The 20,227-nt window shown below is 42.1% G+C and overlaps 1 long non-coding RNA gene across 1 annotated transcript in view; it reads left to right on the top strand.

The window, feature by feature from the left end:
* Positions 1–20,227, top strand: part of LOC138752774 (uncharacterized) — a 353,934-nt gene that overhangs the window by 200,060 nt on the left and 133,647 nt on the right. The window lies entirely within an intron of this gene.

Raw genomic sequence — 20,227 nt, 5'->3', positions numbered from 1 at the left:
CTGAAATGTTCGAAACCTTTTATTTCCTATAGATATGGGTGTGACCTGCTGAGATTCTCCAGCACTTTTGCATATTGCACTGCATCTGCAGATATTGCTGTTTAAATCCTTCTCAGCTCACTTCCCCCTCCTCCTATCACCCCTCAGCTCCTTTTCTTCTTCCCCCTCCAACATGTATCGTCCTATCACCTGCCAGCCTGTGCTCCTCCCCTTCCATTTCTCCACCCCCTCCTCCCACCTTCCTATTCGGACATGTGCCTGATTCTTGGCATATCCAAAGAATGCCTCAGGCCCGAAACATTGACTGCCTATTGCATTCCATGGATGCTGAATGACCTGCTAAGTTCTTCCAGCGCTTTTATATATTGGACTGTTTACATTAAATTAGGGTTCAAATTGGATTATAACAAAAGGGGATTGATGTTCCTCAGGTCAGTTACCTCGAGAAGGTCCTGAAAATCCTTGAGTAATTGTTTCTCCAGGATTACAATGGATCTTCCAGTGAAATTACAGCAGAAGATGGTGAAAGCTGTTGTGGGAATTAATCGCATAAATGTAGCAGGCACCCACAATGTAATTACTGGTAAATGTGGTTGAAAGATAATTCTAATGCTCTCACAATCTCAAGCTATTATTGATTTTTTTGGCTGTCATCTCATTGATTAGATAATTGGGCTTTGATGTCCTTGGTTTCTGGTTGCAGCAGGATGGGTGAAGAAAGAAAGATGTTCCTGCCATGCTGTGTGCAGCCATTCAAGGCAGCAGCATTGCTTTTTAGTTCACAGTACACAGGAGAAAACATGAAGAGATTTATTGTGGCAACCAGGAGAAACATCTGATTGATGTATGAGTTTCCAATAAAGTACTACACAAAATAACATTGTAATATTGTAACAATTATGTATGCTTTATCAACAAATCAAGTCTATATTGGAGTCAGGAATGTATATTGAACAGTGAAAAATAGAGCTGCATATCCATTGTGCCCATTCTTTCTCATACCTCCGAATGCATTCTACCTAAGTACCTGGAATTTAAAGTTATTTCATTCAAAACTTGTTTTGGATAGCCAATGGTATATATTTAAACCCTTTGATTTTTGGTTTGAAATTTTGGCTTAGGATACCTTTATTAGGGTAGGGTCTCACTGTCCCTTTGAGATCTATGCCAGCTTCTATTTTCGTATAGTTTGGCGTATAAGTCAAGTCGTGAAACCCTAAAATATTTCTCAAAAAGTGAGGGGGGGGGGGGTCGACTTATATGCCGGATATACTTTTGATACTTCAAATTCATTGAAAAAACCAGATTGATGTCAATTCAGCGTATACATCGATGCTGGAAGCATCTCCCCACTCTCAGTACTGCTGTTCCCTGACACCTCCCCACCACTGGGTGCTGCCATAACCGCTCCTACCTAGGACCTTGAGGTCTCCGTGGCTGCTCCTGCCTGGTTGGCCGGTTTCTGCTCCCACTTGGAGCATGAGGTCGCTGCTCCAGCTCCTTGGGCCATCGCTGTTGCTGTCTGGTAGGCCGAGGTTTTTTTTTAACTTATTTAATTTACACTCCCCCTCCCCAACTCCCCAGAAGCCCGGAACATTGAGCTGCCAGTCTTGCCCCTCCTGCAATTGTTTTACTAATGGCCACATTGTCATAATTCCATGTGCCAACCATGCTCAAAGCTCATTTGCCTTTCCTAAAATACTCCTTGCATTGAAATAGATGCACTTGAGTATATCCCGTTGACAGTTTATGCAAGTTCACGTAATATTTTCCCTCTTCCACTCTGGCACTCTGGTTCCCATCCCCCTGCAAATCTAGAATTAATTTTGCTACATTTTCATCCATTTCCTCACATTCCTGCAACTGTTTCTCCTTAAATCTCGTCTCCAACTACTTCTTGAAAGCTGCCATTGCTTCTCTTGAAGTCATCCTATTCGGTTATGCATTCCAAAAACCTAATCATTTACTCTGGAAAGAAAAACAATTCACAGATCACCTCTTCTCTTTTATCACTCATTTTATAGGACTCCTCTGATTATCGATCCCTCAGTCACTGAAAACAATGTCTTGATTTGCTCTATTAAATTCTTCACAAGGTTTTAAACACCTGTATCAATTCACAGTTTTCTTTGACTTTGAGAATAAACCCAGCTTCTGTGTAAATTGTTCCTTTCATCCCTCTTCCCTGCATTTTGTACTCCTACACCTTATTCAGCCTAATGTAAGGTCCAAAGAACTGGATAAAAGTTCAGTTTGGAGACAAACAAGTATTTTAAATAGCCTTACCATAAAATGTGCCTCCACTTTTAAATCCCAGGGTTCCTTGAACTGTCATTGTTTTCAAAAATCTATGCATTGATTCTCCCATGTATCTCTATTCTGGAAGACCATCTATATTTATACGAATTAGTTGAATTGACTTATTTTTTCTTTGCCCTATCTAAATGAAGCTCAGATTAAAATTCCCTCCTGTGCTATATCTTTGTAATAAGCAAATCAGTCCAAATGGAGTTGAGTGCCCACAGCCAACTGCTTGAGGCTTTGCCCCTTAAAAATCTATATCAGGTTGCATTTCAGTTACAAAAAGAATGAGATTACCAGAAAGCGTATCTCCAGTGCTTGAATGATAAATACTGGCCAGAAATGAGGAGAGTAATTGGTGGTTGACAAGCCTAAGGCTATTAGAACTTGAGTTCCATGGCAGAAGAGTAATGAGGAGCAGTGAGGAGCACACAGAAGTTAAGTAAGGCACTGCAGGTTCATGAAACTCAAGGAATCACGAACACATACAAAGCAACAGCTATTTCATAATAAATGGAGGCTGCTACCAACAAAAGGAAATCCCCAAAAGCTTTTTCTCAAAACCAGCACCATCTAAAAGGAAGCTAGAGAGTTCTTGGGGGAGTTTTCATTCCAGGGATGGAAGTGGTCTGGCAAGCGTCGGTCCATTTGAAAGTGATGGTGATTTCACCAGTGGCGCTTCGTTAAAAAATGCAGCTTGCCGATTTTCTGGCCCAGTGTAGGGAAAGTTCCAAGGATCATTTCTTCCCTGCGATTATCAGACTCCAGAACAGGTCTCTCATTTGTAAAAGGATGGTGCCCTTGCACTTTTGTTAAAACTAAACATTTTCTCTGTTACACAATGGATTTTTGTTTTAAGTTGCACTACCAGTTGTTATCAAACAAGTTTGACTGTCTGGATAGCATTCAGAAGAGTTTTTCCTGTTGTATTTTGGTTCGTGACAATAAACAATTGAATGAAGTGGGTTAAATGGAAAATTGGAAGTCCATGAGACTCACAACCATGTTGCTGAGGTAAGGAAATGGAAAGAAGTTCTGGGGGAAATAATTACAAGTTGATATCCAGATAAAGGCTATCCGTACTAGTGAAAGTAAGCAGAGAATGGTTTTTGACAGTTTGGTTGTTTCCTTTCGTGTCAGACAGGGGTAGCCAGAATTTGGCCATCCTGATGAAGGACAAGTGTTCTTAGCCCAGGACCATGCTTTTTGTCCCTCAAACCAGTTTCACCATCCTGCATGATCATGGCCGATCTTCCACCTAATCAACTTATAAACATATCCCTTGATTCCTCAAATATTCAGAAATCTGCTGATGTCATGTTTAGAAACCATCAATTATTAATCCTCCACAGCTTCCTGAGGTAGAAAGTTCCAAAGATTTATCATAATTAATGAAGAAATGTTTAATCGTTTCTACTTCAATGGTTTTCCCCTATTTTGAACCTGCATCCTTTAAATATAGATTGGTGAGCTAGGGGAACATCCTCCCTGCATTTACCCTGTCAAATCATCAAAGTAATGTATATGTATCAACGAGGCCACTCCCATTCTTTGTAAATCTGGATATAGCAAGTCTCGCCTACTCAACTGCTCCTCATATGACCAGTGTGATAGAATATTTGTAGATGTATTTGGGAGATAAATTGGTGAAATTAGAGTAGGTTACATACATACACACACTTTAAAACAGATCTTATTTGAAATATTGAAAAATTCATATTCAGTGAATTTACAGAAACTATGGAGAATGCTGTGCACATTTCACATGTAGGTGCTAATTGAAATGATGTCATTAAAGCAACAATCAGGAGACGTTCTGGCTGTTAAAACCTCTTTGCAAGGGTTTTGACAGAGTGCACAGAAAGGTCACTCCTGGGTTTTGTTTACCTAAAAACAACAGCTTGACCAAGAAGGTCAGGGGTTTTACAAGTGAGAGAGTCACATGGGCTTTCTGGCAGTGGGAGAGAGAGAGAGAGACAGACAGACACACAGACACATAGTTGAACAGTGCAAGCCGAGAAGCTTGTTGGAACTGAAACAGAAAACTCCAGAGAGGTGGATGGCTGGAAGTGCTATCTGTCTGATGTTTCACTTGGGATAAGTGAAACAGAAAGGAACTCTGTGTTAGCCTGAAAGAAAGAGGTTATCATCTGGAGAACCCTGATGGAGCAAGTTTCATCAGCAAGACATTGAGGTGACTAATAGAAACATAGAAACATAGAAGATAGGAGTAGGAGTAGGTCATTCGACCCTTCGAGCCTGCTCTGCCATTCAACGAGATCATGGCTGATCTTAAAGTTCCCCGCCTTCTCTCTGTAACCTTTAATACCCTTATACTGAAGAAATATATCTAATTCCCTCTTAAATATATTTAATGAACCTGCCTCTACTGCCCTCTGTGGCAATGAATTCCACAGATTCACCACCCTCTGGGTAAAGAAATTCCTCCTCATCTCGGTCCTAAATGGTTTGCCCATTATCCTCAAACCATGGCCCCGGGTTCTGGATTTTCCCATCTACCTGAGTTGTGGAAATCCTGGAACAACAAATCTCTCTCTGTAAACCCTATGAGAACCTTCCTGAGTGGTAAACATTTACTTTTCGAGCACCAAAGCCTGGTGAACTTTATACAAGCTAAATTCTGTGCACGGTATTAGAATTGCCTGCAACCAGAGAACTTGGAGGAATGAGAAGTGAGATTGAACTGTGAACCAAAGAACTTTTTGAGCATTTACACACACATCACATACACATGCGCTTAGACTTAGAAGGGGGTTAAGTTGAGTTGTTAATCGAGATAAGTTAAAATTTGATTCTGTTTTCATGTTTAAAGATAATTAAAAACAACTTTTGTTTAAGTAACTACTTGTCTTGCTGAATGTCTATTGCTTCTGGGTTTTGGGGTCCTTTGGGTTTGTTACACCAGCCTACTATCTTCACTGTGAATCTTCACTGCTCCCTTTTAATATCTTCCTGAGATAAGGAAACAAAATTGTGCACAGTCTTCTGATGTCATCTCACCAATAGATCCTCCAAAAATTTGGGCAGCATGGTTAGTGCAATGCCATCGTTGTGTCAGTGAGTCCAATTTAAATCTATCATTATCTGAAATGAGTTTGTATCTTCTCCCCATGTCCGCTGGTTTCCTCTGGGTTTTTTTGTCCCACGTTCCAAAAATTGGATGGCATGGGCCAAAAGGATGTGTTACTGTGCTGTATCTCCAAATAAATTAAAATAAAAGTCTTCCTTGTTGCCTGCTGTGATTGCTTAATATTTTTCAGTGACTTGTGAAGGATACCCATGTCTTTTTGTACATCAGAATTTGCCAATCTCTCCATACACATTTTTCTTTATCAATATTGATGCTCAAATTTTTCTACATTGTACTCCATCGACCATCTTTGCCCAATCACTTACCTTGTCTTTGAAGTTTCTTTGCATTCTCATCACCTTTGTTTTCTGTTATCAACAAACATGGACATTTTATTCCAGCATTATCAGTCTATTGTGTCTCCATAGAAATGTTACAATTCGTTCTCCAGCCAGATCATTCATCTAGAAGATGAACAGTAGGTGGCAGGAAATTTGATGGTGTTGTGAATAATGAAGAGGTTTGTTTAAAACTGCAACAGGACATAGATTAAATTGAACAGTGGGCGGAGCTTTGACTGATGGAATTTAATTCCATCGTCAAGTTGGGGTAGGGTAGGACATATACCTCTGTTTGACATCCCAAATCAACTTGGATATATGGTGGGGTGGTAAGGAATGTGGGTGAATAGAGGGACCTTGAGGTTCAAGTTTGTCATTCCCTGAAACAGGCAACACAGCCAGAGAGTCAGGTGAAGAGAATATTTTGCTTGCTTGCCCAAGTTGGGCATAGAATATAAAGCAGGGAATTTCCAAATTTACAAAATATTGGTAAAACCATACTTGGAGTACAGCCACTGCCCTTACAGAATTCACAATTCACAAAATATTTGAAATGTACGTAGATATAATTAATTCTCATGGCATTTATGTGGGGCAAAAAGTAAATAACTAAACAATTTTTTCAATTTGTGTTTCTTGACACATGCACAGATGATGGGGCTTCATATTACAGAAAGAAGCGATCCAAATAGTTTTGTAGGACCCCCACCACCACTGCCCTCTAAAGAGGAAGTTTCTTTTTTTTGAGTACTGGTGTTCTGGTTTTGCAGTCGAGAATGCAGAGGAAATTAACCAAGATATAGATTGGAGGACTTTAGTTATGGCGAGAGGTTGCATCAGCAGGGTTTGTTTTCCCTGCTGTGAAGAAGACTGAAGGATGTCCTGCTAGAGATATGTAAGATTGGAAGAAGCACAGATGGGTAGATAAAATATTTCTTCCCATTTCAAAGGCACAAAAGCAAGAGGGCATAGGGTTAAAGTGAGAGGAAGGAATTTTAAACATGATTTGAGGGAAAACCTAGTTTTGATATCTGGAACTCACTGCCACAAAAGGCAGTGGAGTCTAATCAATCATTGCCCTGAATGAGGCATTTAACTAGACCATAGAATGGGAGAGGCATAGAAGTAAACAGACCGAATGCAGGGAAGTGGAATTAATGTAAATGCCCAAAGTGTCAACATGGATGTGGTGGGCTAAAGGGGCTGCTCTGTGCTGTAGGACTCTGACTCCAAAACTTTGAATGCCCTTCTACATGGCCGATTTTCCTGGAGGAGAAATTGACCCTAAAGCATTGATGGGCCATGGGTGATACCAAAACACCTTTCTGCTAGGCAAATGCAAATGACAGCAGATGTCATGAATTTGTGATAAAAGTTGGAAATCAGAAAGGGCCTTGGCACAAAATATTGAGGCTCTATTTATGATAAATTGCCTGAGCTATTAAGAATTTTATTTTTCCCCACAAAACTTGTCATATTAATAAGTGTTACATCACAGACTAGCAGCAATAGACAATCACCAAGACAATGTTATTTTTAAAATAATAATTTTATTGTTAATTGCCAATAATATAACACCTTATCTAACTTACCCAACTATACACGAATCTACTTGTGTGTGTCTGTGTGTGAATATCCAAACATAGGCACAATTCTGGAAAGTTATTCCAAATTCAGTCTTAGACATTCTACTGTTGATACTAAAACTCTTAAACTCACGAAACCTTGATGAGTTACTTCCAGAGCAAATATCCTTTCAGACAAGTGGTAGACACAACTCCCCTTTTCCTTTTTTAGGGGAACTGAAATGAGTGACTTTCACAACACTCCAGGACCCAGATGCCGGTCTGTCCAAAGTGACCTTTCTTTTGGTCACAGCGTGGTACTCTAATTCCCCTTCAAAAATTACCCTTCCTTTGGTCATGGTGAGGATCAACTTCACTGACAATAAATTATCCATGACCACATGGAGCCACTCCAGCACAGTCTTCCTCCTGAGCAGCTGCTCAAGTGCTGCTTCTTTAAAATGACTGCTGATCTCAAAATGTGCTGTTCTTTTAAGTCTGTCTCTCACATGACTTCACACACCCGTGCCTGCACAAAACGAACACCCTTCCTCTCTTCTTCAGAATTAGCGAAGTGTGTACACGCTGTACTATTTGCTGCCAAACTCATTTCTCTCCACAGTTGTGAATGGTCACAGCTTATACTAGCCCTTAATTTGTTATCCCTTAAAGTGACTCCAACTAAATCGTAATATAAGCTAGAAGAAAATATAATAGAAATAATGAATGCACCACTCAGTTTCATCAATGATGTAATGGTTGAAAGGGTTGGATGATAACTTTCTTTGTCATTACTGGAAGAGGAGAAGCCATGGCCTTTGCATTTAGAGAGTCTGTCCCCATAGTTTCTGATGCTGCAAGAAATATGTTCAAGTGAGCACCAGAGGAAGAGAGCTCCGCATTTCCATAGCCACAGAATCACTGTAGAGGTGGTAAATGAAACACTGTTCTCGAAAGGGCAGGGGCCTGATCAAGGTGGAATTACAAACTTGCAGAGAAAGGAGACTGAGGATATTTGAATTTAAAATTTTGCAGATGAGAAAGAAATTCTAAACCAATGTTTTATTCATTATGCCTGAATCCCAGAATCAGAATTTATTGTCATGAACGTCACAAAATTCATTGTTTTGTGACAGCATCACTGTGCAAACACTGGTATAAACCACCTTACAAAATAAATTAAAAATAGTGGAAGAAAAAGAAATGGACAAAGTAAAGTAGTGTCATTGTTCTTTCAGAAATCTGATGGCAGAGGGGAAAAAAGCTGTCCTTGTGCCGCTGAGTGTTCGTCCTCGGGCTCCTGTACCTTTCCCTGATGGTAGCAAAGTGAAGAGGGCATGGCCTGGGTGTTGGGGAATCATTGAGGATAGTAGATGCTTTCTTAAGACACCACCTCGATATAGTGAAGACTAGTGCCCATGATGTTGTGGACAAGTCACACTGAGAGATTGTTCAGTCCATGTTGACTCCCAAGCTGCTCAGGAATTAGGCAGTTGTTGTATGCTCCTTCGAGGTGATGTCTGAGGGACATCGCTGCAAAAGCATGTTCATTGTTGGTCTGCTACTGTGACTGAGGCAGTCTTCATCTCCTGACAGTCTGCTGTGTGATGTCCAGTGTTACGGTCTACAGATATAAATGTTAACATGTATGTCTGTGTCATGTCTAACATAGTCATGCCCTTGAACGTTTCTTGCAATTGTGCCTCCAACATGGCTGGCCCACATCACCCTCTTCATCATCACCTTCTTCTGTATCAGCGCTGTAAGAAAGAGTAACATCAGAAAATGGGCAAGCGTCCTGAATGGGCAGAAGGTGGTTTCAGTGTTGTGCTCCACAGGATGCCATGGTGGAGTCGCTGGTCTAGTAGTCAAAGGTAGGAGGGTTCAAAATGAGGATGTCTTCTGAAGGTCTACCCTGTCTCTCAGTTTGTTCTATAAAATTAAATGCAACAAGTTGAGGTTCAACCTTTATTTTTGATGACTTGAGCTGCCTTTGGGTTGAATCAAATTTTGAAGTTGGACATGGCCTGCAATGCTACATGTTTTGACAGTGCCAACTGTCCCTCCTTCCAATGGTCTCTAACTCTTGTGTATCAAGTGAATTAAGAGCAGATAGAGATTGAAAGGAGTTTAAGAATGTGCACTTGAATAATTGCCAAGAAGATGGCTTGTTGGAGTTTCCCTCGGTTGAGTATCTGGTGAAGAGTTATTTCAGTTGAATGAAGATTTAGGAGAGTCTTGATTCCCAAGGTAAGTAAGAGTGATAATTGGCAAGTGGTGAGGAACATCCTTTAGTTTGGGGAGTGAGGAAACTCAAGTCATAATTCTTGATGTCTGAGTGCCACTCAGACCCCCTTTTATTCTGTATTACATGCCCTAACATCCCTAACGTCGAAGTACTCGAGATGGCAGAGGTCGACAGCATCGAGTCCACGCTGCTGAAGATCCAGCTGCGCTGGGTGGGTCACGTCTCCAGAATGGAGGACCATCGCCTTCCCAAGATCGTGTTATATGGCGAGCTCTCCACTGGCCACCGTGACAGAGGTGCACCAAAGAAGAGGTACAAGGACTGCCTAAAGAAATCTCTTGGTGCCTACCACATTGACCACCGCCAGTGGGCTGATCTCGCCTCAAACCGTGCATCTTGGCGCCTCACAGTTCGGCGGGCAGCAACCTCCTTTGAAGAAGACCGCAGAGCCCACCTCACTGACAAAAGGCAAAGGAGGAAAAACCCAACACCCAACCCCAACCCACCAATTTTCCCCTGCAACCGCTGCAACCGTGTCTGCCTGTCCCGCATCGGACTTGTCAGCCACAAACGAGCCTGCAGCTGACATGGACATTTACCCCCTCCATAAATCTTCGTCCGCGAAGCCAAGCCAAAGACATGCCCTTCAGTAGGACTTGCAGCTTCAAATGTATGTCACTGTGTGGGATCATGCCCTGCTGATATCTAAACATAATGGCACTTGAGTATCCATGAGCAGACACTGAAAATGTTGAAGACCAAGGTGAAAGAGTCGAGCACCATTAACTTTCATCTTCTGTCAAAAGCTCATCCAATTTCTGCTAATGGAACCTCAGTGGAAATATTTATATCAGCGCCACAGCATATTAGTTAACACTATGACAGCACCGGCAACCCAGGTTCGAATCCAGCGCTGTCTGTAAGGAGTTTTTACATTCTTCTTGTGTCGACATGGGTTTCCTCTGGGTGCTCCAGTTTCCACTGACCCTTCAAAAAAACATTTGGGGGTTGTAGGTTAATTGGTGTTTTTGGGGAGCACGGACTCATGGGCTTGAAGGGTTCATTTAAAAAAAATAAGAATCTCCTTGAATCTTATTTAGAACAGCAGCAGGCGATTCAATGTGGTGATATGATCAGTAAATGTGTTTTCTGTTGGCAATAGTGTCAAAGCAAGGAGAACTCCCACCTTGAATACAAATCATGCCAGAGTCCATCTGATTGAAAGGAATAGAAATGGCTTGGAACCATAGTTAAATTTACATACATCAAGCTATTTCTTCAACCTTCTGTCTTTAGGCTGGCTTATTCCAGTCACAAATTCAGTGGCAAGAAAATAAACCTTATCTGTGTATATTTTCTCGAAGAAAAATTCACTTCTGATACAGATCACAACACAATGAAGTCAATTCCATTTATTTGGCCTGCATGGATTTAAATTTTGATCTGGATTAAGGGTTTGGGTTTCACCATGAATAAGATAACAAAATATAAAGGAGTTGCTGTTAGCAAAATAAGATCTGGATTAGGCCTCAAATAGATTCCATTAAGGGCCCAAAACAGTTATCAAAAGGAGAAGATTTAACCTAATCTTATTTTGGCTGGATTTCAATTGAGGTCCCTAAGGTGACAGTACAGTTCTGTACTCGTGGTGACACCCTATCCTTTTTAAATAGAACCTGTATAGATCAGCCCTTCAGGGATACTAAAGCTCTGCTCTCAGACAAGCAGATTATTTTTCAATTAGGTTTTCATCTCCACTAAATTCTTGCTTTACATATTTATAAAATCCCGTCACAGCCAAGTCAAATTTATTCCAACCACTTATATCATGCCAAAAATTAAAACAGCTGCAACAGCCAGATGGGCAAAATGCTAACAGATTCATGTGTTTTTTTTTAAAAAGCAAAAGCTTTTGATAAACATCCATACTGGAACCGTTAGTAAAGAAAGATTTCTTCTTACACACAGTACTTTTAGTTGAATTACATTTTCATTTAAGATTTTGTTAAAATTATTTTTTTAATTAATTTTTGGGATCAGAAAGTTGTTGGTAACCCAACATTTTTTCCCATCACTTAATGTTCTCGAGGTGGCTGCCTCGGAACTGCTATAATCCTCCTGGTGATGGTGCTCCTACAGTGTTGTTGGAAAGGGAGTACTAAATTTAGACCCAGTTCTGATGAAGAATTTTAACTTCAATTGAGAGGTTAGGTGCTACTTGTACCATGTAACCCAATACTACCTGTCCCATGGTCAGGTAAACTGGCTCCCCCCCCCCCCCCCGGCTTGCTTGGTACGGAGGGTGGCTAGACACCCTGCAGGATGAAAATCAAGACCTGCCAAATGCGGACAACCCCTCTCGTAGGGTCAATGGCCATCTAGCAAACATGTGCCATGAAGCGCAGAGAGATAATTGCATGATGACTTGGTCTGGCCATCCACTGTAACAGAACTTCCCCCAGCCATCTTGGACCTCATCATTCATCTGGATCCAGGAGGGGATGTCAAGAGGGTGGGTTTGGACCTGTGCAACCCCTACTCACCGAAATCCATTCACACACATACTGTTCTTTTCTGAGGAGTGGGGTATCCTCACATCAAACCCCACAAACTGACTGAAAGGAACCATCACCATCCTATGGGATGAATGGCCAGAAGAAGACATAATGGTAACAGGACCTTCTGGCGCATGAGCCAGCATCGCCCAACTACACTCATGTGACCAATTAATCTACTAACTCTGTCTGCCCTTGGAACATGGGAGGAAACCAGAGCACAGATAGGACGTGCAAACACCTTACAGATGGTGCTGGAGTTGAACCTGGGGTGCTGGGACTGCAGTAGCATTGGACTAACCACTATAGTTGCTGTGCTGTTCTAAGATATAATATACTTCCCAATATGTAATCTGGTGAGGAGAATACATTGGTGGCACATGTACTGCCTTTGTTTTTCTTGGTGGAAGAGAATGTAAGTTTGTAAGTTCCTCTGGGATCAGCCTAGGTGAGTACCAATATATTTAGTATGTAGTACACATCATAGCCACTAAAACCTGTAGTTGATGGAGTACTAATCAAGGAAAGTGCTTTGTTCTGGAAAGTTTTGAGAGTTCTTGCCATGGCAAAAACTCGTTTGTGTCAGTGGTGAGTTTTCCAGCACACTCCTGACTTGTGCCTGGCATATGGTGAAAAAACCTCTAGGTGTTGGGTCACTGGATACCCTGCCTTTTGATCTCCCCTTGTTACCACAGTTTTTAGATTATTGGTCCTGTGAACTTCTGATCTAGATATTCCAGAGTATTCTTGAGTGTCAAAGTCATTAAGAATAAAGGAGAAGTGATTAGGCTTCCTGTGGTTGTAAGCATTGTTGCCTGATATTTTGGAAGCATGTATGTTACTTGGCACTTATCAGTCAATGCTGGAATGAAATGTAGATCTTGCTGCTTGCAGGCAATAACTGCTTCTTATTCTGAAGATTTGAAAATGAAATGAACAGTTTACATTCATTGGCAAGAATTCCCATTTCAGATAGAAGGAAGGTCATTGATAAATCAGCTGATAGTTGGATCCATGAGTTACCCTGTCCTGAGCATATCCTCCCAATGGCTTAATTATCAGGGAAAATCAGGTATGTTGGATAATGGGCCACAATTTTGCCTACATCTTTTTACAATTACCACTGACTTTTCTGCTGCCTCGAAGATTCATCCCACCCTGGCCACAGAAGTTAGAACTGTACTCTCCAATTGCCTGGATGAATGCAGGTCCAAGAGCCCTGAAGAAGCTCAGCATCATCCCATATAAAGCAGCCTATTAGATTGACACCCCAGTCATCATCCAAAGAATTCACTTCCTAATTTGGTGCACTATGGAACCGCAGTGTATATCATTTACAAGCTGTGGTGCATGTACTCAACATGTTTCAATGCATGTCCCAAATCTCTGATCTCTACTACAAAGAGGCACAAGAGAAGCAAGTATTTTGGAATTCTGCTAACTGATTTGGAAATATACCATTGGGTTTTCATTACTGCTGGATCTAAACTAGTGGTTCTCAACCTTTTTCTTTCCACTCACATACCACTTTAAGTATTCCCTATCCCATAGGTGCTCTGTGATTAGTAAAAGATTGCTTCAGGTGGTATGTGCATGGAAAGAAAATGTTTGAAAACCACAGTTTTAATCGTATCTAATTGACCTGTTATGTGCACAGTTTCGTAACTCCAAAGGAAATGGGCCAGTGACAATTTTTCTCAAGCAAAATATTTCAGAAACAATTGTCTCTGGAGCAGTGATTCTTAACCTTCCCTTCCCATTCACATACCACCTGAAGCAATCCCTTACTAATCACAGAGCACCAATGGCATAGGGATGACTTAAAGTAGTGAGTGAGTGGAAAGAAAAAAATTGAGAATCACTGATCTAAACCTTGAAACTCACTGTCCAAAATTGCTGTAAGGAAAGCAGAGGTCCTCAATGGTTTAAGCAAGAAGTGGACAGCCACATTTTTGGGGTCGATGAACGAGAGCAATAAGCACTGCCCAAGCTGGTGATGCCCACGCTACATAAATGAACAAAAGAAAAATGTTGATGAAGTATCTGTGAGTTCAGCTTAGTTGTCTGTGAAAAGCAGTATCACCTGCACCACTGCAATACAACTGCGATTTCAGCTCTTGCTTAGAGACACCGTAATTTTAATTTGAACGATATAGCTGAACTGTACAAAATAAAATGACAAAACCACACAGATGCATGCAGACAACAACTTGGGCAGAGGCAACGTGATCTTTCCATCTGGTTATTGAAATTGAATGGTACTACATCTGACCGCCACTCCACATTTTTGATCTCCTGTTTGTACAATTATGGTTGCTTCAGTATTGATTGACATTGTTATTAACATTTTTTAAATATTTCATCAATAGTTTAATTGAGATCATTCCAACAGGAATAATTAAAATATTTGAATAGAATTTCATACTTGCGCTGAAATAACACCTAGACAGGGGGACGGTTCTTGCTGGGACTGTGTCAGTGCAGCATTCTCAAAAAAAGAACTTTATCTTAAATCTGTTAAGAAATAAATCCGTTGTCTAGCAATTCTTTTAGTTTCAAAGTTGAGCATAAGTAAATACTTAAGTGAAAAGGGAATACATCACCAGTCATTTCCAATGATAGAATTGTACATACAGTTTGTATCTTTCTTTGCTTGGCTTCGCGGACGAAGATTTATGGAGGGGGTAAAAGTCCACGTCAGCTGCAGGCTCGTTTGTGGCTGACAAGTCCGATGCGGGACAGGCAGACACGGTTGCAGCGGCTGCAGGGGAAAATTGGTTGGTTGGGGTTGGGTGTTGGGTTTTTCCTCCTTTGCCTTTTGTCAGTGAGGTGGGCTCTGCGGTCTTCTTCAAAGGAGGTTGCTGCCCGCCAAACTGTGAGGCGCCAAGATGCACGGTTTGAGGCGATATCAGCCCACTGGCGGTGGTCAATGTGGCAGGCACCAAGAGATTTCTTTAGGCAGTCCTTGTACCTTTTCTTTGGTGCACCTCTGTCACGGTGGCCAGTGGAGAGCTCGCCATATAACACGATCTTGGGAAGGCGATGGTCCTCCATTCTGGAGACGTGACCCACCCAGCGCAGCTGGATCTTCAGCAGCGTGGACTCGATGCTGTCGACCTCTGCCATCTCGAGTACTTCGACGTTAGGGATGAAAGCGCTCCAATGGATGTTGAGGATGGAGCGGAGACAACGCTGGTGGAAGCATTCTAGGAGCCGTAGTTTGTATCTACCTAATTCTTGTTTTGTAGAATCCTTTGTATCCATGATTAAAAAGTAATTATTTTACATTTAAGACATTATTATATAATTGAGGTGACTGAACTTATGTTAGAAATGCAGTCATTAAACAAGTTTAAAAATATCTACCTGAATTTTCAAGGATTGTAGGGGAGGGCAAGGGGGAATACAATTCCCAACTTTCCCTTTGAAGCGATGCTATCCTTTGCAACAGTAGGTCCTGAAATTCCACACCCAATCCCACTGTGAAGATACCTTCATGGTGTGGACTGCAGAAGCTTCAGTTGAAGTTTCAACATCGACTCAAGGGCAACATGGATTGACAATGATTACCTGAAGAAATGATAAAACAAATATTTCAATACAAGCAGCAGCATCTTCATTTTGAATGTCTGCATACTTGTTAACATCTTCATGAATCTGTCATCTCTGCAAACCTATTACAGCTCTATAGCTATGTGGTGAATGTCTACCAAGCTGCCTGTCTCCCTTCTGGCGAGCCTTGCTGTACTAACATAGGCTGTGCATTATCTCTACTGTTAAGGGCACTCCCCTTGGATATAACTGTATATGCACCTATTGTCTTTCATTATTGTACCATGAGTTTCTTCTAATAAAAGCCATGATTAATGTTTGACCACATTGTCTTTGTCGACTTCATCAACTGGCACTTCAATTTTATTAGCAGAAATGGATCCAGCACTCAAGCCAGAGCGGCTGAAAATCGACCAGTCTGCTCCGAGGGCCAGAGAAATATTCAACCACTGGATCGCTTGTTTCGATTACTACATGGCTTGAAACAACGTGGTCAATGAGGCGATACAGTGGGGCCACCTGAACTCTCTGCTGAGTGAGGTCCCTTTCACCGTAACACAAGGAGCTACCACTCTGGCTATAGCCCGGGAACATCTGACTGCTTACTATGTGGTGCCACGGAATCTGGTGCTTGCTCAACATCAGTTGCTGTCTAGATGCCAGAAACCCCGGGGAAAGCGATGCTGCCTATGCACTGGCCCTTGACTTGCTGACAAATGAATGTAATGTCAGGGCAGTCAATGTGCAACAACACCACAATCCCTTGAAGCTGGATGCTTTAATCAACAGGATTAACTCCAGTTACATCCGACAGAGGCTGCTGGAGCCCTTAACCTACGACCAGGCAGAAATTCTAGCCAAAACACTGAGAAGTGCCATGTGGTCTAGTGAAATGCTAGAAACCAAAAAGGAAAATTCCAGGAGTGCTGGAACCCCGAAGGAAAGAAAAGGGTGAACTCCTGGAGCTGCAGGAATGGAAGACAACTGTGAAAAGGGGGAATCTTCAGATGAGCAGGCTGAATCGACTTCAAGTGACGGCGAGGTGAGATCCCCTGTGATCCAATTGACTCCAAAGCTTGGGGGATGTTATGGACTGGAGCGGTCGACTATGAAGGTGGAGGTGAATGGTGAGACTCTTGATTGTCTAATAGACTTGGAGAGCACTGACAGCTACATACACGAGAGAGTTGCCAGAGCCTTAAATTTGCAGAGATATCCAGCAAACCGAAAGATATCGATGGCTTGTAGTGAACTTACAAAAACTGTATGGGACAAGTGTAAAGTCACTTTAAATTTGCAGGGACATTGGCTTGTTGATGTGTGGCTCTTTATTATGCTGGAGCTCTGCGTCCCTTTGTTACTGGGGTTAGATGTTCAATCTCAGATGAACAGAGTAGTGTTAAATTTTGGTGGGCCACTACCCACACTTACCATCCCCCACTCTAGTACTGCAGTCTGTCCACATTAAAGATCCAAGCTCCTTCCCTTTTCAGTGATTTATCCCGAGTGTCAGCCGATTGCCACTAAGAGCCATTCTTACAGCAAAGAGGATCGTGAGTTTATCAAAGCGGAGACCCAGAGACTGCTTAAAGAGGGAGTAATGAACCTAGTAAGAGTCCGTGGTGGGCCCAAGTGGTAATCATGAAAAATCACATTAAGAGATGACTGGCTATTGACTACAGCCAGACAATCAACTGTTACATGAACCTGGATGCCTATCCCCTGCCATGCATCAATGAAATGATTAATCAGAGAGCGCAATACAAAGAGTACTCCACTATCGACCTCAAAGCAGCTTATCACCAAATCCCAATTAAGAAAAGGGAATGGCCCTATATGGCTTTTGAGGCTGATGGGGGATTATACCAGTTTAAAAGGGTACCTTTTGGGGTCACTAATGGTGTGTCCGTGTTTCAGAGGGAAATGGATAAGATTGTTAGGACGTATGAGTTACAGGGTACATTTCCCTATCTGGATAATGTCACTATCTGTGGGAAAACACAGGCTGAGCAACAACTTAAAGAAATTTTTAGCAACAGCTAAAGAACTCAACCAAGATTTAACGAGGGCAAATGTGTGTTCAACGCAACAGAGCTACCCATTCTGGGCTACATTGTCTGCAAGGGCGTAATCCGCCCCGACCCGGAAAGAATGGCCCCCCTTAAGAAGTTACCAGCCCCCAGACTCAGCAAAAGCCCTTAAAAGGTGTATGGGATTATTTTCCTATTACTGCAAATGGGTTTGGGACTATGTCACGAAGGCACACCCTCTGTTTGACACTAAATCTTTTCCTCTCTCTCCAATGGCCTTGAAGGCTTTCGAGAGAATTAAAGCTGATATTGCCAAAGCTGCACTCTCGTCCATTGACGAGGATGTCCCATTCCATGTGGAAACTGATGCCTCAGATTGTGCCTTGGCAGGAACCCTTAATCAAAAGGGCAGACCTGTGACATTCTTCTCCCACATGTTACACGGACCTGAACTTAAACATCCTGCCATTGAAAAGAAGCCCAGGCTATTATTGAAGCTGTTCGCTACTGGAGACACTTTCTAGCCGGCAGAAAATTTACTCTTGTCACTGATCAGAAATTTGTAGCCTACATGTTCAGTACTAAACACAAAAGTAAAATCAAGAACAATAAGATGGCACGCTGGCAAATAGAACTCTCAACTTATAATTATGAGATCCAGTACAGACCGGGCATGTTAAATGATCCCTCTGAGGCATTGTCACGAACTGCTGCTGGTGCTCAGCTGGAGGGGCTAAAAGAGATCCATAGGAGTCACGAAGTTCTTCCACTACATAAGGGCTAACAACCTTCCTTACTCTCTGGAAGAAGTCAAGAAACTGACTAAAAGCTGTCCCGTTTGCACACAATGCAAACCACAATACTTCAAAGCTCCGGAGGCCACTCTCATCAAGGCAACCCGACCTTTTGAGAGGATTAGCTTAGATTTTAAAGGACCGTTACCTTCCAACAACAAAAATGTATATTTCTTTACTGTAATTGAGAATATTCCAGGTTTCCCTTTGCAATACCCTGCCCTGACATCTCGTCAGCATCTGTCATTAAGTCACTTGACAGAATTTTCAGCATTTTTGGTTTTCCCAATTACATTCATACCGATAGGGGCTCAGCATTCATGAGCACTGAACTGCGGCGAGCCCTGCTATGGGAGGGGATTGCCACCAGCCATACCACGAGCTACAACCCGCAGGGCAATGGGCAGGTCGAAAGGGCTAATGCTACAGTCTGGAAGACTGTTAATCTTGCTTTAAAAACACATGGTTACCCTGTTATCCGGTGGCAGGAGGTGCTGCCTGAGGTGCTACGTTATATTCGGTCATTGTGTACTGCAACAAATCATGAATGTATGTTTCCCTTTCCTAGGAAATCAGTAACTGTGATGGACTGGCCAGCCTGTTTATCTGAGCCTGGAACCGTGCTGCTGAAGAGCCATGCTCGGGCGCGTAAAACAGACCCCCTAGTCCAACCAGTTCAGCTACTGCATACCAACTCCAACTACGCTCATGTTAAATTCCCAGACCGGAGTACTGACACTGTACCCCTAAGAGATCTGGCCTCGTCTGGTTCGCCCCTTCCTCACATCCCTACTCAGAGTGAGCCTGAGAGATAGGGCTCACCCCCCCCCAGCCTGTGACCCCTAGTAAGCTTTCAGATGGCCATGCTGAGGCTCCACTGCCTCACGTTGGCAATTCTGGAGTGGGTCCAGAAGTCAGTCCTTCCCACACTACAGATCCAGGAACTGTACCAGTTCCCAAGGTTGCAAAGGAGCCACCTGTTTTGAGAAGAAGCACCAGAATTTGTAAAGAACCTGATAGGCTGACATATTCATAAAACATCTCATTATATTTTGATTGCTTGCTAGATACTGCTGTATTTTAGCTGTTAGAGATTTCTCAAGGCCAAACATGGTATCCATGTATCGCTTGCTTCAGTCTTTCCTAGCAGCTGTCCTTTTGATTTTAACCCTTCTTCTGCCGGGGGGAAGACTGTGGTGAATGTCTGCCAAGCTGCCTGACTCCCCTCTGGCGAGCCTTGCTGTACTAACATTGGCTGTGCATTATCTCTACTGTTAAGGGTATAACTGTATATGCACCTATTGTCTTTCATTTTTGTACCATGAGTTTCTGCTAATAAAAGCCATGATTATTGTTTGACCATATCGTCTTTGTCTACTTCATCAACTGGCTCTTCAAGCTAGTTGTTCATTGCAAAGAATGTAAAGGTTGTCAGATCAAACTGTTCCTATGGTGGTTAATCCAAACCAAGACAGAGGCATAATGTTCATACAATGGTAGCATAGCTTGTGCAAAGCTTAGTGATGTTGTTAATTACTGTCAGTGACATGCACCTGCCCCTACTGATTAAATGAACACCATATGTTAAATGTAATGCCAATTATAGAATTACAGCCACATGCACAAGTAGGTCAGATAAATGAATGCTTCATTTCAAGTGTAATCCATATAAAGTGCAGAATTTAATTTCATGTTTATTACCACCTGACTACGTATGCAACTTGATAAAACAGTGATTCTCCAAACCATA

The sequence above is a fragment of the Narcine bancroftii genome, chromosome 2 (assembly GCF_036971445.1).
Source record: "Narcine bancroftii isolate sNarBan1 chromosome 2, sNarBan1.hap1, whole genome shotgun sequence".
NCBI classification, from domain to species: domain Eukaryota; kingdom Metazoa; phylum Chordata; class Chondrichthyes; order Torpediniformes; family Narcinidae; genus Narcine; species Narcine bancroftii.
This window is presented reverse-complemented; position numbering and strand designations above follow the sequence as displayed.